At 37.3% G+C, this 23,769-nt stretch overlaps 1 pseudogene; it reads right to left on the bottom strand.

Moving 5' to 3' along the window:
* Positions 1-2,809: 2,809 nt before the first annotated feature.
* Positions 2,810-3,990, bottom strand: LOC141573208 (translationally-controlled tumor protein-like; annotated as a pseudogene).
* Positions 3,991-23,769: the final 19,779 nt, after the last annotated feature.

The raw sequence follows: 23,769 nt of genomic DNA, 5'->3' as shown, positions 1-23,769 counted from the left end.
TGATCCTTGGCTCACTCAGCATAAGACAGGCACAGTAATACCTACCCAGCAGTGTTAAGGTGAAGGTTAAATGACATCACTGAAAATACATGGTAAGCTATGAAGAGCTGTGCAAACACTCTATACATTCATAGAATACTGCGTCTGCTTTGTCTTTTTTTCATTATTATACAAGACCCTGGGGCCAGAGAAAGGCAAAGTTAATTAGAGTGCATTAAGGAAGAAGTGCCCCAGATTAGAGACTAGTACAGAGCATGAAAAAAATAGTTTCCTTTGCACCTGGAGGAACTCAGAGCTTCTTTCCTTGCTACTTTGTGGCTGTATAAACCTACTCTACCCCACCAGCCTCACTGAAAAGAACACAAAAACTTTCCCAAGGTTGCTTTAACCAACAACATATTCATCCATCCACCCACAAATAGTTATGAAAGAATGTTAGAAATGGCTTTGCAGGTGCCAACCAATTGGAACTGCAGAGCCATCGGGTAAAACAATGGTCTATCTGTTGTGAAGCAAATATTTAAACCTACAAATGCTTGTGGGCATACTTATTAAGTCCCAGCGCACATTTCTTAGTCTTTAGCCTACACCCTGCCAAACACTCCTAACACTGAAACCATATCTCATACTATGTGAATGGTTATTATTTTAAGATTTATATGTACCTTTAAAAGAAACACACTGAAGTATTTTGGGATGAAATGGTATAAAGTATAGATGAAATGAGATTGACCACAAAAGAAACCATCAACAAAATGAAAAGAAAACCTAATGAATGGGAGAAGATATTCGCCAATGATACATCAGATAAGGGGTTAATACCCAAAGTTTATAAAGAACCCATGCAACTCAACACCAAAAAGCAAACAATCCAATTAAAAAATAGTCAGGGGACCTGAATAGACATTTCTACAAAGAGGACATACGGATGGCCAATAGACATATGAAAAGATGCTCAACCTCACTAATCATCAGAGAAATGCATATTAAAACCACAATAAGATATCACCTCATCCCTGTCAGAATGGCCATCATCAATAAATCAATAAACAATAAGTGTTGGAGAGGCTGTGGAGAAAAGGAACCCTCATGCACTGTTGGTGGGATTGCACATTGGTGCAGCCGCTATGGAAAACAGTATGGAGGTTCCTCAAATGATTAAAGATAGAACAACTTTATAACTGAGCAACTCAACCATAAAAAGTAATGAAATCTTACCATTTGTGACAACATGGATGGACTTAGAGGGTAATGCTAAGTGAAGTAAGTGAGACAGAGAAAGACAAATACCATATGATCTCACTTATATGTGGAATCTAAATAACAAAATAAACTAACAAACAAAACAGAAACAGACTCATAGATACAGAGAACAAACTGACGGTTGCCAGATGGTAAGGGGGTTTAGAGGCTGGGTAAAAAAAGCGAAGGGATTAAGAAGTACAAATTAGCAGTTACAAAATAGTCATGGGGACGTCAAGTACAGCATAGGGAATATAGCCAATAATATTGTAATAACTATGTATAGTGCCAGGTGGGTACTAAACTAATCGAGGGGATCGCTTTGTAAATTATATAAATGTCTAATCACTTCGCTGTACACCTGAAGCTAATATAAAATAATAATGAATGTCAACTGTAATTGAAAAAACAAAATAATTAAAAACACAACTAGTACCAATGCAACTTAAAAAAAAAAGTATTTTTCTGTAAATGTCAGTAACTGTGGCCATTTGTCAGATACAGAATAAGTGATACAACAAATTAAAACAGCAAGAAAGAAATGAGATTGGTCACTTGTTGATATTTGTTGAAGCTGCCTGACAGGTGCACAGGGTTTTATTATACGATTCTTTCTACCTTTGTATATGTTTGATTTTTCCCATCATGAACATATTTAGAAGTGTTACCTGTCCAAAGGGAAAAGTAAAGGTCAAGGACAATATATGAAGAAAGAAATGTTCCTGGTTAGGAACCCATTCATGTTAAGTAAGTGCAAACAAATTCAAATGAATTAGTATATCAGAAAATTTAGATTCTTTCTGGTTCATCCGGAGAGATGGGTGCTATACACCCTAGTTTGTCCTAAAATTTCTTTTACCAGTATCGATGCTATTATGTAATAGATGATAACAATAAACATTACATTAAGCAGAAAAACACATCTCATATATATATATATGCACACACACACACATATATGTATGTATGTATGTATATGTTTTGCTGTATCTACATCTTTTTCAGCTAGATTGATCTGACTGCCAATGAGGATATTCTCCAGTTGTATCTGTTCAAATATTTGCTGGTCTTTTCTAGTAGAAGATGAGAATAACAGTTTATTTTGAAAATGCACAGGGGTAATTAACAATTTTAAGATATTGTGTCAAAATGTATAGTACACATTTAAGGTAGAATTAAAATTTCTAATGGAATACTCATTTACTGAGTGTTTTAGGGAGTCATCGTATCTTCAATCAAACATTAAACACATACAGCAGCCTCAATACTATAAAAATATCTTTTTTTTTCTTTTAGCTCCCAACTGTCTGAGTCTTTTGTTATTCTTTTGGTAAGCTCTTCCAGAGTTAACTACTTCCGTTTGTAAGTGATGAAATGTCTAGGGAATCCATGGTGCTCTGGGCGTGGTCTTTCCCTTCACTTCAAGTCAGAGTTAGGACTTTTGACCTTGTTTGTAGTATTGCAGCCCCAGAAGCAGTTTTCACTGTAGCGGTTAGCTGAAGACAGTCACACACTTCATGGTAGTGGCCCATACAGCAGGCTTAGCTTCTCCAGGAACTCTACACAGGATGGACTGAAACATGTATTACACTGAGAGGCATTTTCTCCAGTGGGTTTAAATGTATTTTATTTTTAGACAACCTACATGACATGTTTTTCTTCCAAAACAATGCCTCTGCTCCAAATAAATCAAGGTCAAAATAAATGAAGAGCTCAAGATAACATCAATACTATTTTTCTAGTCCTGGTGTGTGGATGGAAAGCAGCAGCCGGTGAGGGTGATGACCGGTAATGGATCCAAATTGCCAACTGTGTTTTTCCATTTCTAAACCATCCTTAAGGAAAATCACGTGTGGGGTCACACCATCCTCAGGGCAGTGCAGCACACAGCAGCCTGCCATCTGGATTCTGGTTTTCACCAATGAAGACCTGGTAGTTTTTGAAATCAGCAAGGAAGTACTTGATTTGTTCTGCAGCCCCTGTCATGAAGGTTTCACTCTTTCTGGTCTCTGTTCTTCAAGTTTCCCTTTGATTGATTTTATGTCATCCTTGATGTACTTCTTGTAGGCTTCTTTGATGAAGCTGGTTTCCTGCAAATGATGGTTCAAGACAATATCAACACCAGTGACTAGTGTGCTTTCGGTACCTTCGCCCTCCGGGCCTTCAGTGGAGGCATTTCCAACAATGAGAGAGTCATCAGTGTCACCCTCTGTCCTGCTGACCATCTTCCCCTCCACCTCCAGGCACAGCCCATCTGCGATCTCCCGGTTCCTGTAGATGTCGGAGAACATCTCCTCATGGCTGATGAGGTCCCCATAGATGAACCTGACGGTGGCTGGAAGGAGACAATGCTGCCTCACCAGGAGCCCCGAGCAGCCCAGCAGAGCTGGAGGGAGGGGTGAGTGGGAAAAGCAAGGTATCTTTCAACAGCAAGTTACAAGGAAATCACAATTTGAGATAGTATGTCTTTATGTAAATAATTCACCGCTTTATCTCATAGCCAAACCATGGATCCATTATAAAAAAGGATTATCTCATAAGAACAAGAAACTGGTGATTACAGTTGATTCAGAACATGCTGTAAAATGGCAATAACCCATTTACAGAGGATACTAAAGATGAAATTTGAGGAAGTTTGAAAAATGCTCCTCTGACATACAATGTGACATACAGACGATGTATTATAGAATTGTGCACTTGAAACCTATGTAATTTTACTAACCATTGTCACCCCCAATACATTTAAGAAAGAAAGAAAGAAAGAAAGAAAGAAAGAAAGAAAGAAAGAAAGAAAGAAAGAAAGAAAGAAAGAAAGAAAGAAAGAAAGAGAAAGAAAGAAATGTTCCTCTGGAGGTTGTTCCTTTTCTATTTTCTCAGTATCGACATTTTATATGAGAGCAAATATATCACATTTAGGAGTGATTGCTAAAATCAAAGGGAAATGAATTAGTTTCTGTATGTTGCTATTTAAGTTACAAAAAGGAATATTCCTTCTGTCACATATAAATATCTCTATGAATATATAGTTACGAATTTCATTCCATCTTTCCATGAAAGTGGTCTTAATATTATATCGTTATACCATACAATACAAACTAAAAGATGAATATTGTGTTATCTCTTTTTTTACCATTCTGTGTTAAAACACACAGGTTTTGATCACAACAGCAGTGACTTGCAACGGCAACAACCGGCTCCCTGTGGGATCGGTCTGTCTTCTCTGATTGGCGGGAAGTCTGTCTGTACACCCAGACTGCTCATTGAGGACAGAAACAGACAAACAGTTAGATAGCAATTCTTCATCCTGCTCAGAGTCTTACTGGGGGAAATTGGGTCAAGGGTAGTTGCCCAAGTTTTAACTCCGTTCAGAAAGTCTAATGAGTCATAAAGAAATTACAATTTCTGTATCTTTATCAAATGCTGATTTGATTTGGTTGTGATGGCTGTGATCCAGGTTATTCCATAAACATGTCCTAAAAAACAAGTCACTACTGCCATGATCTAAACATTTTAATCATGAGTGCATTGTATTCAAGGTTGTATCTGCTTGATTTTTAGAGAGTGACATTTTTCTCAGTGCTAAAAAAGAAGCAAACACGGAAAAGAAATGTGATGAGTATACTGCTTACTAATAATACTTCCGTTTATGTAGACTTTTATGGTCTTCCAAGCCATTCTAAATTTATAACCAAAATGTTGATAAAAGAGCTATATGGTTGGTACACTTACCACCCAGAATTGAGCTATATCATTTGAGGCTCAAAATAATGTTACCGTATAGGCAGGGCAGGTGTCATCGTTACTATTTTATAAGTGGGAAAACTAAGACTCAGAGAAGTCAAATAACTTGGCCAGGATCACAGAAAAAGAGGTAAGTCTAGAAGCAAACCTATGTCTCCTGGATCCTAGCACTTTTTCCCTTCTGACATGCCACATAGCTTCAAAGATAGTTCCGAATGATGAATGACTTTAAATCACTTGTTTATCTTTGGAAAGGGTTTTTCTCCCCAGATCCTCAGCTGCCTGGCATCAGCCCCCCTGCCCGGACTCCTGGAGTCATGATTAAGGAGGGGAACAGGTGGCAGCTTCATCATCTGCCAGGCATAAAGCCTAAGACACTTCGTTTTGGTAAAGGGTTTCCAGGCTCAGATTTGCCAGGCATTCTAAAACGGAGAGAAAAACAAATTTACCTCTGCAGCACATGGAAAAATAAACACCAATGTCAGGATTTTGTGTTCCAGATGACAGTATCATTTGAATGATAGTCAGTTGTTGTTTTTAGAAAGAGAGAATAAAATTTCAGCTCTGTGTACCAAAACTATGGTCTCATCCATTAAGGACACAGATGCAGAAGCAGGTAAAAACTATCCATGTCTGTAGTTCCTACAGGACTAGGTAATGATTAAATAAATAACTGGTTCTCATCCTACAACTCAATGTTTAACAAAGTCCAAACAGACTGCTGCCACATTTTTAAGTCAACACTGATATCTAAAATAAACACAGGCTGACTAACACACACTGGTACTTTAATGAAAATATGTTGTGGAATAGCTCCTAGCCAAGAGAAGTTACTGGGTTTTTTCTCTGGGTAACTGTTGATGAGTCAGAAGAATAATAACCCCCTAAACATTTTTTAAATGATTTCATTCAACAAACTTTCTTTTTTGAGCACTTCCTCTCAAGAATGGTGAAGGGTATGAGATTTTACCAGATGTTTAACTTAACAAGTGAGCTTGTCACAGTTTCATAGAAGCTGGCAGAAATGGTGAACCTCCTAGGTTAGAGACTAAAGATTTCTTTACAGCATTAATAACCAGTGGCAGCATGTGACAGGAACTCTGTGCTTAAGGAAGCCTCTCCGTTTATACCGAACAGTAAGCATGCCTGTTTATTGCTGTTGAGGGAGACACTTCGTCACTCTTCTAAGGCAGTTTGCTATACAAACATCCTTGAAAAATAGTCCAAAACAAAGACAGTCAGTGTCTCTACTTGGAAGATGTGTATAATGTGAGAAGTCCAGGGAGAACTGTCTCCCAACACTTATTCTCTACCAGGCACTGAGAGATGCTAAGGATACGACGATTACAGAAGGACCATGCTCTCTTGTTCCCGATAAGTCTAATATTGTTAATAAATTCATCCATGATGTTGGACTCTTAAATTCTGTCCATCGAAAATGTGGTAGCTCAGTTTGTTCAGTATCTGTCCTTAACTTGATTCGTATAATCAAGAAAATTGGTGGAGGATCCACAAGACAGAAATCCTGTCCCTCAGTTCCCAGCTTGTTTGCTAGTGAAGTGCCAACGTGATTAAGTGCCAGCGTAATGGAGCTAACACGTTGCAATTGCATTAGAGCACAATATTGCCTCGTTTCCAAAGTGCCCAGTCTGTGGCAGGACCATCCGATCGACATAAAGATAAAGGTCATTAACAGGGGAAGTAGATAGCAGTGTTTAAAGACAGAAGTGAAAGCTGATAGAAAAATATTATGAGGGAAACCTCCCCTAATTATACTAGTGGGACTTTACTACCAAAGAAATTAGAGTCAAGCCACACCAAAATTCAGACCAAAACAGTTGGCTCTAGTCAATGCGTCAGTGATATTTAAAATATAATTTAAAGGTGAGTTTTTCTACGGGGACGTTAGCATTATCACCAGAATGTATTAAGAGAAGTTTTCAAATTCCACCGAGAATATTTAATCTGAGCCCCTGAAGACATGGATGTTTTATCCAAATCATTTCAACTTCAGTTGATTCTTTACAATGACACTTCTCATTAAGATGACCCAGATCCCTTTCGTCTGACTTTGTTTTTATGAAGCAACTTTTCAATTGTAATTCGACCTCCCAGCAGACTTTTCATAATTGAGAGAAAATACTGACCTGAGAACATGAACATTCCAGACCTCTTAATAGCTCTATTTTTTTCCCCTCTCCAAATTGGTTAATTGGCAATTAAATTTATCAATCAGGCTTCTGTGAATTCAGTTAGTACAAGCCAGTTCCATCAGTCAAAAAATACCAGAGTTTCAGTGCCGGTGCCCTTAGACTCACCAGTTCCATTCTAGGAAACTAACCCACAGATATACTCACATGTGTACACAGGTGTACGTTGAGGTACACTCACAGCAAAAATGTTAGTAGTGACAAGGACTAGAAGCAACCTAAGTACCCAACCACTAGCAGGAAGGTTATATGAATGACAGCACATTCAGACAATGGAACACTAAGCAACTGTAAAGAATGATGAAGATAGTGTATGTAGTGATACAGTGACACGTATGGGAAAATCTCCATGATAAGTTGTGAATAAATGTGCACAATTGTTTGTTATGCTAGCATTTGCATAAAAAAGAAGGAAATACACACACAAATACTCATGTATATTTGTTCATGCAAATTATCTACAGAGGGTGCCAAAAAAATGTATGCACATTTTAAGAAAGGAAAAAACTGTATTAAAATTTTAATGATCAGTATATACCAATAACAAAAGATGAATACATTTCTTAGTAAGTGTACAATTTTTTGGCACCCTCTGTATTTAAATACAAAAAGGTGTTAGCAGAGGTTACCTCTGGGGAAGAAAATAGGAGGGCAGGGGGACATGAGTGGAAAGGACACTCCAGCTCTCCCACTCATCTCTCCGCTTGAACTTTTTCAATGTTTAAAACCATGGTAATGGATATTTTTAAATGAAGAAAATTAACTGTTTGCTAATTCTAATTGTTCCCTATCCTACTTCTTCTTCATTAATCTTAGTGTTGAAAGGAGGGAGGGAAGGAGAGAGGGAGAAAGGAAGGCTCCCTCGTATTCCCACCACTCAAGAAAACCCATCGTTAATATTTTGGGTTAATATTTTAGTATATTGATATAACCATCCAGTCTTTTTCCTCTGCCTGTTTCAGTTAAAAATATGGTTTCACGTTGCAGGTATGCTTATACCTCCTGCTTTCGTCACGTAATATGTCACGGTTGTCATGTCACTAAATATTCTTCTACAACATGTTGTTTAATGTTGCATTGTACTCCAGAGCATGGATATACTATAATGTATCCAATTAATCCCTTAATGTTGGATATTTACGCATGTAGAGTTATTGTTGAGAGTTGAAAACTTAAAAACTATAATAATGAGACTGGTTTTTGTGTGTGATTTGAGACACTGGTTTCTTTCCCTAATAGTCACACTTCATTCATAGACAATTAACACTGTTCTCTCTACTTTCTCACAATCCTGGTACCTCCCTTAGCCAAAATCATGCAAGCAATATTTTATTTATAAAAACGCCTATTGTTACTAATGAGTAACTGACAAAATGCAGTGCATTAAAAATATTTCACAACAAATGTCCACAGAACGAACAAGCACCCGCTGAAGAGCATCCATGTATACGTGCGGTGCGAGGACGAGACAGGGGACAATGACATCTCGCTATTGGAGCTGGAGCTGCCCACCCAGTGCCTGGATATGGGGCTCCCAGTCTGCAAGCCGGAGAGGAACTTTACAGAACATATCCTCATCCTGAGGACGGGGGCCTCCTCATTGGCTGGACACTCAATGGCTCTGAGCTGGGCAACACGCTGACACAGATGCCAGTTACGCCCATGGACAGTGAGGAGTGAGGCAGAGCCCTTAATGTGATAGTCACGACGAGGACCTACTGTGAGAGCGGAGCAGCGGCCAGAGGGGTGCGGTGGATGGAGGGCAGTGTACTCACCAGAAAACACAAAGGTACCTGGTTCCTGACAGGGATTCTGTGCTCAGCACCCGCAGAAGAGTAGACATGTGTTTCTTTGCACCAAAGTGTCAAGATACTCACTCTGGTTTAGACAAATCATGAACTGACTAAACCCAGCTAACCAGAAAGAATAAAATATGCAGTGGGATTCCAAATGTTAACTGCAAGCATGGAGTTAAATTGAAATTTCACAGCAAACTGTTGTGACAGTTTCTCCACAACCCACCCAGTCTATAAATCATCGGTTATTGCTTAGGAGATTGTCAGAGTGCTGTGACAGTTCTTTCTTTTGTTTTTATCTAAACAGAAGCCTTAAGAGAATATGAGATATATTAAATAATAAAAACGTGTCTGTTGAACATAAAAAAAAAGTTTCACAAATTATTTGCTCATGGTTGTGACATGAATTAGAACTAAAAAATTTAGCATGCTTTAAAACCAAATTGAAGGGGTTATCTTTTTAAGTGTTAAAATATGAAGGGATGTTCATGTTATTTAACAGAAGGTATAAGACAAAGTAAATTTGTCCAAAAAGCAGAACATTTGCAGAGCAAAAAGCAAGGAAGAAATGTAGCATGTTTATTAAATAATGCAAACAAAGTTATCAATGGTTTGTAGCTTATGAAAACAACATAATTAAGCTCTTGTATTTAACCAAGCCATTTCAAGTCACTGTTCAAAAACCACAACTCCATACAAGGCCAGGTTTATAAAGATACAAAGCTAAAAGGAAGTTCATAGGCTTAAGTTCCCAGTTTCCCACAGTACCTGCACTCTAAGTGCTTGGAGAGGTAGAATATCTACACAGCCATCTCAGCAAGTAGGATCTGAGCAGCTGGAACCCCACCTTTTGTTTGAAGACTAGGAGGGTCTGGGAAGAGCTTCTGTAGTGAGCAGAGTGGTGTCCTTCGTGCTAACTTGCTAAATCAATAACAAAAATCCTTATGAAAATCAAACTTAATTTTAGGAATTTGATATTATAATCAATATTTTCAAATACATTAAATTTGATCTGACTGCAAATCTTTTGATATGTATTCTGCAACTTAAACACAGTGTCAATATATGGTTTTTCTTTGTTCAACAAATATTTATTCAGTGCTTGGTGTCACACACTCTTTTCAGCTCTGGGGATCTAAAGATGAAAAGGGCATGGGTCTAAGATTCTCATGGTACTGTCAATAAAATAAGAAAGTCAACAAATAAAGTAATTGCAACAAAAAGCAATAAGTTTTATGAAAGAAACAAATACGGGATGAAACTGAGAAAAACCAAGGGAGACCTTCTTTAGGTAGGCAGCCAGGAGGAACTCTGTAAGGAGGTGAGGCTTCAGCTGCGATCATTCCCCAGGAAGAGATGGAGCCAAGCTTGGGAGTGTGGGAGAAAGAACATTCCAAACAGAGGGAACAGCCTCCAAGGGCTCTGGAGATACGTAAGACTTGGCTTACGAGAATTGCCTAAAGCTGGCAAGCATGGCAAAGATGGTGACGTAAGAGGAGTAGAATAAAATGAAGCTGAAGAAATATGGGGGAGGGAAGGGTCTTACACAGGCCTTATGGGACAGGTAGGAACTGAGACTCTTTTCAGACTGTGAGGCTAAGCATACCATTTGTAATAATGCTTTACCAAACGTCCTGTTCCAAAAGTTAACAACACTCAAAAGTCAGTAAACTGTTTTATTAAGAATAAAGACATGAGAGGCTTTATTTAATGACAACTCAGGAAGCTGACAGTCATGTAGCCAAACCCAACTACAAAAATTTGATCAGGGCTAGGGTGATTATGTATATCCCAGTTTGCTCTGAAGAATCCCAGTTTATACCTATAGTCTCAGCATCCTTTTGTATAGCACTTGTCCCGGATAGTTCAAGGGTTTTTGTTTTCATGCAGGGTTTTTATTAGTAGGTTCATGAAAATGAGCCAAATGGATTGGGGAGACAGGCACTTTATACTTCCAGCTTCTGCCAAGGTCTCATTGCACAGTATATGACATGCTTGTGCAATGTTGAGTTTCCACTTTAACATATGGTAAAATTGAAAAGTAATCAGCAGTAACAGTAACCCATTTTTCTTTTCCCAACTCTTCCCAGAAGCAATGTAGCTAATACTTCCTTTTCAGGACTCTCACTGATAAAATAAATTGTACTCATTCATGAGCTTCCAGGGACAAATAACTCCTCGTCTCAGGTGGTGGTGGGAGAAACATTGCATGGTACTCACCCAGCCAACCACTTGGTATATCAGGTTGTGATATTTTCTGTAGATGCACAGTCACCAGATCAGGGAAAACAAAGGATTTTATGGGTTAGGTATATATAAAATAGGTACAGAAAATAAAACATGAGCTGTTCCGCCATAGAACTCATTGTGTAATCTGCATGTTAAATTAGTTATTGAATGATATAAATCTGTTAGATAGACGTTAGAAAATGTAGGAGAAGGAAGAAGTGTGGGAGCAGGTCCATAGTGCCTACAGAAAAAGCTGATAGCTTTGATTAAGTGCCTCCAGCCACATATCTGCTTTTATAACAACAGATGACAAGAGGTGGGGTGGAGCAAGATAAGGGTCTGACCTCCACCCATTTTAGGAGGTCACACCTGCCTGTGGAAGAGCAGGTACCATTTTCCCACCAAATCAGTATGTAACTCCCTCACCTACCCAGCAAACTGTAAGTCCTTGGAACAAGGGCTCTCTCTCTCTCTGGCCCTCGAGCTCTCTGGCCCTCGCCCTCTCCCCACCTCTCTCCCTTTTTCTCCCTCCCTTTTTCTCTCTCTCGCCCCCTCTCCCTGTCTCCCCCACCTTGGCTAGGCCCATTCTCTTCCCTGAGAATGTATCACTAATATTTCACTTATACTGGAGGCTTAGGCCCCTCTCTCACCTCAGCTAGGCCTGTTCTCTTCCCTGAGAATGTATCACTAATAAACCCTGCTTGCATATTAATCAGCTTGCTGACCTTTGATTCTTCACTGCGTCGGCAAGAAGAACCAAAACTCCCGTAACAAACCCATGACTATTTATTTTATTGATTGACAATGTTTTTATTATTATTATTATTTTACGATAAATGCTTTCAATAGCAATAACCTCAAGGAAATGAAAGTATGAGTTTAATGAAAAGTACAGAATTTCCATTTTTCATGAGAGTTAATCATGAAAGTGAAACTTGCACCAAATGTATACATTTACTATCTGCTATGGGACCCACAGTGATAGCACTTGAAAACGAGGAGATAACAAATCTGTTGAAAAATCATCAGAGTCTATTTCAAAGTTAATAGTTAATTTAAGTACATTGGGATTCAATACAACAGGTGCAGCTTCAGAAGGTACATTTACACCCCCTCTTTTGAAGCATGACTTTTCATTTAGAGCAAATGACTCTTTTCTTATTTTAATTTTGTTCTTTTTTATTCCAAGTTTTCTCGGGTACATTCACTTATAAAGTGATAGCTGATAATGGTTTGATTCCATTAGCATAAGAACTTGCTCGACAATTAAATGATACCAATTTTATGTCAATGTCATCACACAATTGAAATATAAATCCCAATAACTCTAACAATAGTTGAAGCTTTTCATCCAATTTTTCATGGAATCAAAGTAACAGTTTTAGGATTGTATTTTGTTGAAAATGAGACACCTGAAATTATGGTGAACGCTATTGTACATTCAGTCACAGGGTCCAACACTAGGATTAAATTATTTGTTTTTGCTGCCATAATATGTTTACAAATCTTGGTGGTGTACAGAATTGTGGAAAAACAATGCTCTTATTAAATTAAAACTATGAAGCTTGAATGTACTGTAGTCGATCGCCATGCACATGATTCATAATTGTGTTGAAACTAGCTTTGGTATTCCATCAACTGAAATGGAAGCTATGTTGTCAAAATTTACAAAATACACAGTTAACATAATGAAACTACATGTGACACTGATGTTGTAGCAAGAACATACTCACTATGGTAGTGTGTGAATTTACTCTTTGCTGTTATGGACAAAAAAAGGGGCCACATACTAAACCTGACAAGCTCATGGGAGGTCAGCATGGCAGGCTCTACAAACACAGAGACCAAAATTAACCACATAGGATGGTCTGAACATAAAAATTCCTAACTGAAAATGGGTCATGGCTGGTAGTCACATCCTTGGCCTGTGTCTCTCCAGTTTACTTTTTATCCAATCCCAGAGACTTCTCCACTTTGCTTTCTTTCACCCCCCTTAATCTACCACCAATGGTTTCATGTAACCCTCTTCCTTTAATCCTAATGTATAAAATAAATTGCAAAACCACCACTTTCCGGAGCATTTTCTCAATCTGTTGAGATTTTGCTTGCTGGCAATTGTCATCAGTTTGGCTTAAATAAACCCTCTTACAAGTTTTTTCTTATGCTGTTTGTTTTTTCATTGACACTGTCCAACATTTATTCGATTTTATAAACATTTGAGTCTTTGGAGATCAAATTTCTAACTTGACATGTGTCCTATAATGACATTGAACATTTTTCATAATTGTGTCATTTAAATTTTGGTTGCATTTTGTTCAAAATCAGTTGGAAATCTTTAATCAAAGTACGAATGTAGCACCCCAAAACTTCAGCTTTTACATTTTAGTAAATTGTAATTATTAAAAATAAAGCTTGCAAACAAAAAAATGTTGAAATTAAGCCATATAAAAGCAAGGGAGGAGCTGAACAAAATAAACAATGAGAATCTAAATGGCTTACAAGATTTAATTTAAAAATTCTGTAACTGTGTTTTGAACTATTTTGACTTACATGAAAGGATATTTAATGGACTTCTTATTTTTTATTGCATAAATTTGTATTTTATACCAGAATAAAATAAAATTCAGAAGGCTTGTTTTTCGTAGTATCTGTATTGGTTAAAACACTCAAAGGAATCATAATGTAAAGAATTTTTTTATTTTTGCCTTTTAAAAAATATTTGTCAAAAGTGCAAAATTGATTCTCAAAGGAGGCAAAAAAAGACAGTACCTATGAAAATATTTGGATTTAAATATTTATACATTTTAATGTAAAAAAAAATAAAATTAGAACTGAAATTCTCTTCCACTTTGCTCGGAGCTTACCAGGTATTATACAGACCTTAACTTACTTTTTTTTTAAGATACTCAAAAGTTTACCTGAAGATATTCCTTTATTTATTTATTTTTCAATTATAGTTGACATTCAATATTACTTTATATTAGTTTCAGTTGTACAGAACAGTGGTTACACATTTATATAATTTATGCAGTAATCTCCCTGATTAGTCTAGTATCCACCCGGCACTGTATATAGTTATTACCATATTATTGAATATATTCCCTATGCTGTACTTTACATGCCTGTGTACCTTGCAACCACCAATTTGTACTTCTTAATCCCTTCATCTTTTTCGCCCCGCCCCGCAACCCCTCTCCTATCTGGTAACCATCAGTTTGTACTCTGTATCTATGAGTCTCTTTCTGTTTTATTTGTTGTTTATTTTGTCCTTTAGATTCCAAATATAAACCTTCCCATTTTTAATATTTCAATTTAGAATATTACTATCTACAAAAAAAAGGTACTAACAACTTCAAATTAATTAACTATAAAATGCAAATTTGAAGGTGGTTTCAGGTAATTTTATAAAAAATTAAAAATAAAAAGACCCTACTGAAAATACAGTCTTCAGAAAAAATACCTATAATGTTGTATTAGAGATAGATTACATCTAAGAAACTTATTAAAGTATATTATCCTATGTGATGGATAATTATTCCTATGTTATTTTTTCATCCAAATAATCCTTATAAAGAAGTTTTTAAAAATTTTACTTCAATATATATGGACATGCTATTTTTATTTTTAGAAGCAATTTTATTTTTGAAAACAGTTTTTTAATAGAACTACTGTATAAATTCAATAGTATTATAAAATTAATTTGTCAGTCAACAGCAGTTTTTTGTTTTTGTTTTTGTTTTAATTTTTATTGGGGAACAGTGTTTTTCCAGGACCCATCACCTCTGCCTCAAGTCATTGTCTCCAATCTCGTTGTGGGGGGCGCAGCTCAGCTCCAGGTCAAGTTGTTGTGTTCAATCTAGTTGTAGAGGGCGCAGCTCACTAGCCCATGTGGGAATCCAACCGGCTACCTTGGTGTAATGAGCACTGCACTCTAACCACTGAGCGAACCGGCCACCCAACAACAGTTATTAAACTGTATGTTTTTCATTATTTTTAACAGTCTCTTTTATTATTAAAAATGTCCTCGTCTGCATGACAAGTTAATTACATAGTCACCCTAGTTAGGGCAGCCTCTCCTTGCAGGAATAAGTATAAGGCATAGGCCTGAAATTCCTGGGTGCTAAAGCTAGCTGGGAACGCCTCCATGGACATCAGGTTTCAGGAGCACAAATTCTCTGCGGTCTTCTGCATTTAAAAGATCTCCTAACTATGGTTTCCTAGGTACATGGTTCTATCATAGAGGAGCTTGAGAAATACTGATCAACCTTTGTCTCTCCAAGGCTGGTCTCTCAGTCTACAGCAGATATAGGTCACACACCCCTGAATCCTCCTTAATTAAAGGGCACATAACAAGCAAGTCTGCCCTTCGGGTGGTGAATCTCCGGTGTTGAGGATGATAAGAAGAATGGGAGAAAGCATGCCAACGAAAGACAGGCAAGAATCCCACAAAAACATTGGCAAAAAGAAGCGTTTTGAAAGAAAGCGCTTGAGGGCCAAATATAAGAAAACAATTAATTGTAGGAGTTGGCTGTGATCCTTGCTGAAAGTTTCTAAGCTAAGTTTAAAAACAATTAAGGAGAGTAAGGGAAACACAATTTCCCTCATAAGCCATTTGATTTACTCAAAGGCCTTGCTCCACAAAACACATTTAACTCCAATGTTTTCTCAACTACAAAAATCCAAAATTCTACTTTCACAGAGTGGAATGTCCAGCTCTACCCTGAAATAGCAGAGTTCAAAGGTTCTTAGCAATTTCCATTTCTCACGGTTTCTATCTCTCAGAAGTGGAAACTCTAGGATAGATGAGTTATGATTCCTGTCACGGGAAATAAAAATTAGCTAAAATTCAAGAAAGTTAACTAAATCATATATAAATCCTATTTTAAAAGGGAAGGAAAAATCAAATACACCCTTCATCATGTTACTTCTACAAAATTATTCCAGTTTCCTTTAGGATAGAACTTCTGAGACATTCGTCTTCCAGGCTCTCAATAATATAGCCCACCAACTTCTCCATCTTTATGTTCTTCTAACTCTTAATCATGAATTTTCACTCTTGTCATCTGGCCTCCTCACTGTTCCCCAAACATTCACGCCCTATCTTTCTTTCCCCAACTGGAAGCTGTCTATTCCTGACAACTTTAATCTGTCTAAAGATTACCCTTCTTTAAGTATCACCTCCACTCTCTCTTCCACCATAAAGTCCTCTCAGCCTCATCCAGCTCACAGTGATTTTTCATTTTTGGAAATTTATGTCAAATCACTTCACCTCTGTTCATCCTCATGTTTTTATCTGTAAATGATAACATCGTCTACTTTTTAGTGTGGTTTGTGAGGACTGAAAAGATGATACACACGCTTGTCACTAACTATCAAGCAATATTTGCCATTGCATTGGGGGAAAAGAGAGACATTATGGAGAGGCAGAGCAGTATTGTGGAGAGTACTTTGGGTCTGCCAGCGTTGGGTTCCAACATCATTTAAGTTCCTGAACTTATAAAATGGAAATAATAATTTCTCTCTCATAGAGTGGGGTGAAGACCAATGAAGAGAATGTAGGTGAGCTCCTCCGGGCCCTGGTACACTCAGCTTGGTGTTTTTCCTCCTTATTGCCTTAGAGGTAATTCATTCATTCACTTATATTCAGAAGGGTAAATGATCAATGGATTAAATGATTAATCCAAGTTCAAAAGCTAATAATGGTGAAGCCTGTGACAGCTTCTAGATTGCTTTTCTATTTTATTAAGCTCTTATTTCCAAGCCAGATGATAAGTGTTAAGACCAATCCATGTCTTAAACTTTATTTTTGTATCCCTCAAGTGCAAGTCACCTAGCAGGTGTTCAGTAAATGTGTGCTTTGTTTACATGAGTGGATTCACTTTCTATAACTTAGAGAGGAGAGAGAAAAAAGCCACAACCATATAAAAGCAATTTAGATAACTAAAATACATGTGGTAAAATTAAGTTCTATTCTAAACCATTGCTATGCCTCAACAGTGTAGTTAAATAATAGTAAATAAACGATGCTACAACCATGTTCTATAATACAGTGCAGGAACGACACTGATATGAATAGAGCTTTAGGATATAAGTTGCTGGGGGGAAACAAAGTGCAAAATAGTATGTAACTTTATAGTATCATTTGTATAAATAATGGCGGAGGGGGAGAATGTATGATATTATTTGAATATGTGAATATATACGTCTTTCTGTATGTTTGTATGTGTGTGTATACACACACACACAGACATATATAATATATATCGTTTATAGACCATATCTTCAAAGAAACTTAGCAACTGGTAACGGAGATTGCCTCAGAGAAGGAGAACCGTATGGCTTGTGGTGTACAGGTGGGAGGGAGACATTAATTTTATACCTATGCTAGTCACAATGTAATAGCTATAGCTACGACACATTTTATAAATTAATCTGCATAATTATGATGTTCTCCATCATGTTAAGTCTGGACAATTAACAAAATAATAATCAAGCCCATGCTTTAAGCCCATGTTCAAAAACTATCGTATTGTATTTTTTTAAATTACATTAAATTTTAAATGCCTTATTTTTCATCAGCAGCTCTATTTCACTATCTTTTTATTTTTCTTTGGTTTTCGCTTTGGCCTCCTATGTGGTCTAGACAAAAACTCGTCTTGTAAACATGATATTCTTTATAGTTCTGTTTTTGTTTTTGTTTTTTAACATGGGCTTAATTTCAAAGACCCCAAACCTTTTTATGCAGTGGTGTGCTGGTAAATGTTTAACACCCAGCTGTCTAAGTATAGCTTCACCATGAATATTGGTTGTTACTTTTATGTTCACAAGTAATGGAAGTAAAACAATAATGATATATATCAGAATTTAACTTGTTCATCAGTGATGTGAGCAACTTATTTGCTAAATTGTATAATAGTTTTCAAATGCCAAAAGAATAATTTCTCAATTTCTATGCTAGTCACAATGTAATAGCTATAGCTACGACACATTTTATAAATTAATCTGCATAATTATGATGTTCTCCATCACGTTAAGTCTGTACAATTAACAAAATAATAATCAAACCCTGATTCATAGCTTTTGCCAAGTTTTAGGGTATAAATTTTCCCACCAAGGTTGATTTTAAATATTACATCACTGAATTGGGAAAAAATATGGCAACACATCTCTATATAGTATTTCCATCATACAGATACAATAGATATAAATAACCTTGAAAGCCTAGATGATAGTATAATATAGTAAATAATTAGGCAGTAATGAGTACTTACTGACTTTGTTTTTAATATCATATGTTTAATTGAAAGTTTATATTATTTAATTTTTATAACAACTATGTCTAACTTCTAAAGATTTAACAATCAGCGCTTATGAGCCTGAACAAGTCAGCTCCAGCACAGTGCTACTCCCATGGAAAGAGAAGGTCACTAGGTTAATAGAATAGCCCCGCATATTTCTCTATGATAGAAGCATGCTAAGAATGTATTTTGATAAAAGGGTATCAGCATTTAGCAGCAGAGAAGAACCTGCTGACTTTACCCTGAATAAAGAGAAATGCTTAATTCTTGTTAATCACAATTCAAATCTCAACACTAAGCAGTTTCTAAAGAGAGAAGTGCCCTGGTGTCCCTTTCAGCTCAAACATTCTCACAATTTAAGGTTCTGTGCTCCAACTACTGTCTATGCACCTGCAACAAGGTACTGGGCCTCTCTGAGTCTCCCTTTCTTCATCTGTAAATTGGGAAAAAAAGAATGACTTGTGAGATGGTTGTGAGGAAATGAAAAACCATCAGTGGTTTATCAGAAACAGGCCAATGTCCATCAGCAGATGAATAAATAAGCAAATTGTGGTTTACCATATGGTTGGATACTATTCAGCAACAAAGAGGAATGAACTCTTGATATGTACAACACCGATAAGTCTCCAAATCAAAACGCCCAGTTAAAGAAGCCAGATAAAAAAGTATATATACTGTGTAAATCATTTCTATAACATTTTAGAAAATGCAAACTAATCCATGGTGACAGAAAGCAGATCAGTGTTTGCCTAGTGAGGGATGTAAGGAAGGGATGGGAAGGCAGAATTACAAAGGAGCACATTTTGGGGGTAATGGAAATGTGCGTCAACTTGATTGTGGTGATGGTTTGTTCCCTGGGTGTAGACATATGTCAACTCTTATCACACCATACACTTTCAATATATGTAGCTTATTGTATGTCAGTTATACCTTAATAAGCTATTAAGTAATAGGAGAGACCAATAAACAGTGCTTTGCCCCATGATTCTGAATTCTCAGTGAATCTCATCATTCAAGAAGATGCTAACAGCTCTGCATCAGTTTTCCTTAGCAATGCTTTCCCACTATGAAGGACATGCAGTTTTTAAACAGTTTGTACCCTTCTCATATTTATGAAATCAAGTCGCATGGCACAGACTCCTAAGCTGTCATGTTTCAAACACTCGAATACTTGCAGTGTATGTTCATTGTTTTAATTTTATGGCTCCAAACTCTGTGAACTCCTCTCTTCTCATGACTCTTCCCACCTTTTATAGGAGTCCGGCATTACTTGTGCAGTCTGCTGTTTGCCTAAGTCATGGGCCTAGTTTCTGGGAAAGAAAAAACACAAAACTACATATAACTATGTTAAGTGACAAAATTGGCTGGAGTCCGTGTTTCTAAAGATTCAGGCCACTAAGTTTTATACTATATGTACAAAATTTTATATTTTTGAAGTAATATGTTCACCTGATAGAGAGGGTGCCCAAAAAATGTACACACGTTTTAAGAAAGGAAATCTGTATTAAAATTGCCATACTCAATATACACCAATAACAAAAGATGAATACAAGTTTGACTTCTGCAATTACAAGAGGTTCTTAAAGTGGTTACATTCAGTGTCCAGATTCTTCTGATTATGGTGAACTTGTATACATTGTTTTGGCACCCCTGGTAGTTAAAAGTACAGGAGGGTATCTAATGAAAAGCCTGAGTCCTGCTCCTGCTATTTCTCACCATTCCCTGGTGGTGACCGATGTTAACAGATTTTTCTTGTGTTTGCAGATATAAATGGAACTGCATATATGTATCTTCTTCACTGCCCCCTCCCCTTTTAAAACCCAGCAATCTGTGTTTCAACAAGCCTTCCAGGTGATACTATCATACACTGGAGTTTGAGAACCACTGACCTTACATAATCCATCCCCTTGGGTGTTTCAGTTATAAATGACATACATTTTTGTCCAAAATTCCTGAAGCAGGAATTACAGAACCTGGCTCTGAGCTGCAAAACAGGGGGCAGGAGGCCATTGCAGAGTACCTTCTCATACTATGATTGCTGTTTTAATGTGTTTCTGCTTTTCAAGAATCTTTATTAAATCGTTACAAGTATGAGCCGTTCTTTGATTCTGTTCTGTGTAGACTTAAATTTGATCCTTTTATGAAACTGTGATAAAATATTATAAAGAGAACTAAAAGGCAATTATTAATTTCATCAGCCTAGTGACAGTTTTCCTGATCCGGGACCTGGATAAAGTGATTAGCTGCCCATTTAACAACGACATGACAAACAAGGTACGATCAAAGTCAGTGTTTGCATGATGAACTTCCCAATATTCAAAGATACCAAAGGAACTTAGGTGTCGATGGGCATGGCAAGTAAAAATAAGACAGCGCAGTTCTTTCACCTGTCCACGAGGTGAAGAAGAAATAAGTCTGAAATCCCCATAGAAATTCCTGATGGATTGAGAATCACTTGTCTTTATGTAAAAAACCCAACATTAGATGTCTCGTGGCACATTGTGGTTGCTTAAAATACAGAAATTAGTAACCAAATTTTGATTAGAGGCTAGATTTGAATTCTTTCTAATTTGAGTTTAAAATCATATTTATTCTCCCCTTTCTCGATATCTTGGCCAGCTCATTTTTGGAATGTAGAAAACAGAACTAGGAGGCAAAGTCTGGACCTTTCTGAAGCAACAAAAGTTATCTCTAAACGGTGCTGTAGTTCCTGGTGGCTCAAGTACAAATGCTGGCTCATTCTCATCCTTTACATGTCATCTCACCTTAGATGTCTTGTCTCAAAGGCCTTCCAAAATATTCTAAGTAGTTCCTTGTCGATCACTTGCTGCTTGGTTCCAATATTAACACATTCTTAATCGTTGATTTGTGTCGTACCCACGCACAGTCTTTCCGCTTCCCTGGAACGGGAGTTTCATGAGGGCAGGGCACAGGCTCCAGCAGCACACACACTGACACCCAGCCTGGGGCCAGGCACATCCGTTGACTGAGACACCTTCAGAGATAAGCTAAGAGTTCAAATCAGGGACCTCCATACTGACCTTCTTCTTTTCATGCTGGCTCCCCTTTATATTTAATGGAGACACATACTTGAAATTTCTCCGGATATGCTCAGCTCAGGCCCTTATCAGCTCTGCTTTATTTGGTCTACAAACTCACTCTCATGGAGTCTCCGGAAGGGTAAATGAAACCCCATGGGGTGATGTGATTACCCCATACTAGAATTTACTCAGAAAATGAGTAAATACCTACGTAGCTAAATTAGGGTATGTTCATGCCTTCAGTTGTTCAACAAAGATAAAGCTAAGGATAATAGTTCATTGTCAAACTGAAATAAGCAATTAAGTGACATCTTTGTGGTCTTGAACTAGACTAGAGACAGAGGATATTTGTCCCTCTCTGCACCCTTCATCTCTCTTGTCTTCCACAACCTCCAGAGAAAGTATTTGCTTCAAACCCAGCCCTGGTTCCGCCCCCCCCCCCCCATCAACCCTGAAAACTGGGGGTTCCTTTTCTCCACATCACTCAGCCTCAGGCCAGCACTTACCTGGGGCAAAGCTCTTGAGAACAGGGATTTTCATTTTTCAGGTAACAAAACTAAAATTTATGGTTACATAGAAACATGGTAGTGCATGAGAAACACAAAGAATGCCAACCAGGCAAGTATGGACACTGAAACCACTAACTTCCCACAGGAAAAGATAAGAAGCATCAACATTCTGGCATCTCTTCCCAGAAAATTTTTATTTTAGGTACTTATTTATCTCTATAAGTACAGAAATAGCAATGATGCATTTGCAAAAGGAAACATCTTTTAATCTGCCAAAAACATTTACTTTTTTACAAAACAGGCAAAATATTTGTTAGAGTAGGAGGAGAAGGCTGATTTGTTGGTTTATTCATGGCCATACCCCAGCACTTAGAATGGTCTTTGGCTCAATAACTGTTTGAATGAAGGAAAGCAAATGACAACACTCTGTTAAACAAGAAAGCTGCTCTATGTTGAGAATGTCCATGTGTTTCTCTTTCTTTGTCTAACACTTCTGTGTGCAACCTTTGGGCAATTCTTCCAAACAAATTTTCGACTCTCTGTTCAGGAGTCGAAAAAGTGCCTTGGAGTCTTTATGGAGAGCATGTCTAGGGTCTTTGGCCAAAGTTTATGGTGTTTCACTGAAAAAGCTAAGTCAATGGAAAGCCCAGATCTTTGTTTATTCAGAAATAAACAAAACTTTTGAGTGTCTGGCCTCATCAGAATATAAAGGAATAAAAAGCTGTCCATTTGAATTCCTAAAGGCTTAGCCTTGTAGAGTTGCTTGAGTGTTGTCTATTTTTAAAGTATGTGTGTACTGGGGTGGGGGGTGGGAGTGAAAAACAAAATCACATCACATGTCTCCTGCCGTTACCTATATAGAATTTCCACCCCAAAATGTTTCCATTTGAATCTAACTGTGAGAAACAATCAGACAAATCCAGGTTGAGGGGCATTCTGGCCAGGAATTGCAGTAGAATTTAGAGATGACATTTTTTTCTACTGCCTCCTATGTCTCTTGTCTAGATTATGAAAATGAGCTAGCCAGGAAGTACACTCTTTTGCTCGGGAAATTAAACTAATTTGATATAGATCATGGCCAAGTCCCATTCGTTATCTAATTACCAGGAACATCTCTCCTTGATTAAACTTTGTTGACCTCATTATCTTCGACCAGAAGCCAAGAAAATGCAGCTGTCCCTAGCATATATATTCCTGAGCTAACGAAATAAAAAACAGAGTCACAATGTACAATTTGAAATGCTCTCTTTTTCTCTCCTAATCACCTTGTCTCTCTCAGGCACTCATCATCTGACAACATATTGGCATTTTGGAGTTTTTCTCCTCTCTGTCAGCACCACTGTGCAAAGTGATAGAATGAAGGTGATTTCGGTTTAGGAGAGGTTTGAGATGTGGTTTTCTCATGAAACAAAGGAGGCTCCCACCGGTTCTAAAATACATTTACCATCTGAAGTCTCAGGTGGAGAAAAAAGTAGGAGACATCCTTCCTTTTAATCTTCCCACCCTACCATTGCCTTGGGAGGGTTCGACATCTGCCATTCCATTGTAACACTCAGAAATATTACCAAGAAAGACAGTTGAGTTCATCAGAGTTTGGTTGGCTGAACTGAACTTAGATTACTTTTATTAGTTATTAATTCAATCTATTTTTATTGAATTCCTGCTATATTTGGGAATTCTAGAAGATAGAGCTATAAGTAGAA

This window comes from Rhinolophus sinicus, linkage group LG01, assembly GCF_036562045.2.
Source record: "Rhinolophus sinicus isolate RSC01 linkage group LG01, ASM3656204v1, whole genome shotgun sequence".
Lineage (NCBI taxonomy): Eukaryota > Metazoa > Chordata > Mammalia > Chiroptera > Rhinolophidae > Rhinolophus > Rhinolophus sinicus.
This window is presented reverse-complemented; position numbering and strand designations above follow the sequence as displayed.